The following is a 4,339-nucleotide window of genomic DNA, read 5'->3' on the forward strand; positions in this document are numbered from 1 at the left end:
CCGGGACATGAACCAGAGCCCATATGGGATACCAGCACCGTAGGCAGAGGCTTAGCCCACTAGGCCACAGTGCCAGCTCCTGGCACTCTTTTATGAGATGCCAGCATCATAAGCAGCAGCTTAATACACTGTGCCACAACACCAGTTTTTAATTGAACATCCAGGAAACAATAGGCTTGTCTGTCTGTGCTGCAGGGTCAGCTGGATTTAAACAAAAATGCATGTTTTGCATAGTGGGTAAAGCTGCCTGTTGGGATACCCGTATCCCATGTGAGATGTATATATCTCCTTCTGTGTCTCTGATTCTCAAGTAAATACATAATATACAGTTTTAATCATCATTCACAAAATTAATTCCAGCAAGATTCTCTATCTATATGTAAAAATCAATACAATAAAATTTCTAAAAGACAATAGAGAATATCATCATGGCAGTGAAGCCAAAAATGCTTTTCCAAATAGGACACCAAAATCACTAATCATAAGGAAAATGATTAATCTGCAGTAAGAAATATAATGTGATCAATAGAGAGAATAAGGAATTACTGAGCATGCTAGTGGGTGTCCTGGGAGGCTGTCGGAAAGCTGCTGATGAGTATGATAAATGAGCCTGTGGCTCTTTAGCCTGGCTGCAGCACCTGTAGCTAGGAAACAGGGCACTCCCTCAGGTACCACGGAAGTCACAGAAGGGAAAGGGTAGGGGAATCTGAGAAACATCAGCACACACATTGAGGAATGACCTGGTGGAGAAGGAGAAGAAGCAGTGAAGGACACAGCTCCAGGAATGCTTTGTGATGGATGGGAATTCCTGGTGGCTGGGCCAGTTCTGGCACATGTTTTGGTCACTAAACTATTCCTGTCCGTATTTTCACTTTCCCACTTTAGAATGGGTTCGTGGAGCACTTCCTAAAGCACCCAGCATTCACTGCCCTCTTTAGGAAGTGATGAACTGGAATACACACATGCAGAGGGGGCAGGAGAGTGGCCCAGCAGAGGTCACCTTCTCAACCATCACTGCAGTCCGGAAAGGAAACTCCACCTTGATGTCAGTCTCAATTTCCTCTTGATGCTGGGGTATCTTTTTCTTAAAGATTTATTTTATTTATTTGAAAGACAGAGTTACAGAGAGAGGTAGAGACAGAGAGAGAGGTCTTCCATCCACTGGTTCACCTCCCAGAAGGCCCCAACAGCCGGAGCTGTGCCAATCCGAAGCCAGGAGCCAGAAGCTTCTTCCGGGTCTCCCACATGGGTGCAGGGGCCCAAGGACTTGAGCCATCTTCCACTGCTTTCCCAGGCCATAGCAGGGAGCTGGATCAGAAGTGGAGCAGCCAGGACTAGAATCGATGCTCATATGTGATGCCAGCGCTTCAGGCCAGGACTTTAACCCACTGCACCATAGCGCCAGCCCCTGTGATATCTTTTTTTTTTTAAGATGTGTTTTATTTATTTGAAAGGCAGAGTTAGAATCAGAGAAGGAGAGAGAAAGAGGTATCTTCCATATGCTGGTTAACTTCGCAAATGACAACAGCCAGGGCTGAGTCAGGCCAAAGCCAGGAGCTTCTTCCACATGGGCACAGGAGCCCAAGCACTTGGGCTATCTTCCATGCTTTTCCAGGTTCATTAGCAGGGAGTTGGATCAGAAGTGGAGCAGCCAGAACTCGAACTGGTGCCCATATGGGATGCTAGTGTCTCAGGCGGCAGCTTAACCCACTATGCCACAATACCAGCCCCTAGTGCTGTGATTTCAAACAGCAAATCTTAACGGATGACCTATAGATGCAAGTGGTATGCTAAGTACTAAGTGGACGATAGAAGCATGGGGTGGAACAGATGAAATCAAGAGTGAACACTTACTGGACACCTCCTGTGTTCAGTGGAGTGTGCTAGGGGATGGCAGTACCAGGATAAAGATGTCATGAAGATCAACATTTACCAGGAAAGAAACACACATAGAGCAGAAACTTGATAAGTCTAAGACTTTATTTTCTTTGTGCACTATTCTCAGCTCCTAGAAAGAAAAGTTAGATTCAAAATGGGCAATTGCTAATAGCTATTGAATTAATAAACAATGTTTTAAGAATAAGTATATACTTTTATAAATTACAATAAGTATACAAATGGTTACAGATCAAAAGATACAAAATGTAAGGATTGTAGAGAAAGGATATATTCATATACTCATAAATTGGAGCTTTTAGAGAAAACTTGAAAATATTGGTTCATTCACAGAAATGAGAACTGGAGCAGAGAAGTGGAGGACACAATTCAGAGGAAAGGGCAAATGTGAGCTACGTGGGCAGGAGCAGCACTGGGGCAGGGATTAAATTAGGGAGAAGCCCTGACTGGCCAGAATGAATGTGCCACTCACAGAACAGCGTGGGACACAGAGACACAGAGAGGTGCTGTGGTCTGACAGGCCTTGGAAGCTGGGCCGAGCCGCTGCTGCTCAGGGGACATGATGGACTGATATTGCTAAGTGTCCTCTGTCCTTCCAAACTTGTGTGAGTTGCTGCCGTTGAATGGGTAGAGCAAGAAATTGTTGAGTGTTTTTAGAAATGTTTTCTTCCTTCAGAGATAACATCCCAAACACTCAGTGCTTGAACCTCAGGCCACTTCTCTATCCTGATTTCAGGCTTTGTGCTTCAGGATGAAGCAGGTCGATTTTATGGACAAAGGTAATTTGTGAAACTCTCCATTACCTACCAGTTTCCTCCCTATACATCCAATGGGTGAAATAACACCACCTGCCTCCTGCAAATTTGAGTTAAGACTGCTGCAACAGTTCTGGCATTAGTCTTGTTTTTTTTTATAATGTTTATGGAAAACATTATGCTGAGTGAAATAAGCCAGTCCCAAAGGGAAAATATCATATGTTCTCCCTGATCGGTGACAACTAACCGAGCACCAAAAAGAAAACTTGTTAAAGTGAAATGGACACTATGAGAAACGGTGATTTGATCAGCCCTTGCCCTGACTGTTGATGAACAACTTAATACATTATCCCTCTTAGTATTTTTGTTGTTTGTTCTACTTAATACCATTGGATGAATTCTGTAGTTAATACACAGTTATTCTTAAGTGTTGAAACTTAACTGAAAAGTGATCCCTGTTAAATATAAGAGTGGGAATAAGAGAGGGAAGAGATGTACAATTTGGGACATGCTCAAGCTGACTTGCCCCAAATGGTAGAGTTAGAAACATACCAGGGGATTCCAATTCAATCCCATCAAGGTGGCATGTACCAATGCCATCTCACTAGTCCAAGTGATCAATTTCAGCTCACAATTGATCATACTGATAGGACTAAGAGTCAAAGGGATCACATAAACAAGACTAGTGTCTGAAAATACTAACCAATAGAATAAAAAAGGGAGAGAACAATCCAACATGGGAAGCAGGATACACAGCAGATTCATAGAATGGCAGATGTCCTAAACAGCACTCTGGCCTCAGAATCAGCCCTTAAGGCATTTGGATATGGCTGAAGAGCCCATGAGAGTATTTTAGGCATGGAAAGCCAAGACACTCTGGCAAAAAAAAAAAAAACTAAATGAAAGATCTCTGTGAGGGAGATCCCAGTGGACAGAACGGGCCATAAAAGAAGGAGGTACCTTTCTCTGAAGGAAGGAGAGAACTTCCACTTTGACTATAGCCTTGTCTAAATATGATCAGAGTCAGCGAACTCAAAAGGCTTCCATAGCCTTGACAACTCATGACAAGAGCCTAGGGTGATTACTGATGCCATAAACAAGAGTGTCAATTTGTTAAGTCAACATCAGGAGTCACTGTGCACTTACTCCTCATGTGGGATCTCTGTCCTTAATGTGCTGTACATTGTGATTTAATGCTATAACTAGTACTCAAACAGTATTTTACACTTTGTGTTTCTATGTGGGTGCAAACTGTTGAAATCTTTACTTAATATATACTAAACTGATCTTCTGTATATAAAGAGAATTGAAAATAAATCTTGATGTGAATGGAAGGGGAGAGGGAGAGGGAAAGGGGAGGGTTGCGGGTGAGAGGGAAGTTATGGGGGTGGGGGAAAGCCATTGTAATCCATAAGCTGTACTTTGGAAATTTATATTCATTAAATAAAAGTTTAAAAAAAAGAAAAAAAAGATTTGTTTTTATTTATTTGAAAGACACAGTTACAGAGAGAGAAACAGAGAGATTAAGATCTTCCATCCGCTGATTCATTCCCCACATGGCCAAAACAGCTGGGGCTGGGCCTGCCCAAAACCAAGAGCCAGGAGTTTCACACAGGTCTCCCACTTGCATACTGGAGCCCAAGCACTCAGGCCATCTTCTGCTACTTTTCCCAGGTTCATTAGCAGGG

The sequence above is a fragment of the Lepus europaeus genome, chromosome 3 (genome assembly GCF_033115175.1).
Source record: "Lepus europaeus isolate LE1 chromosome 3, mLepTim1.pri, whole genome shotgun sequence".
NCBI lineage: Eukaryota > Metazoa > Chordata > Mammalia > Lagomorpha > Leporidae > Lepus > Lepus europaeus.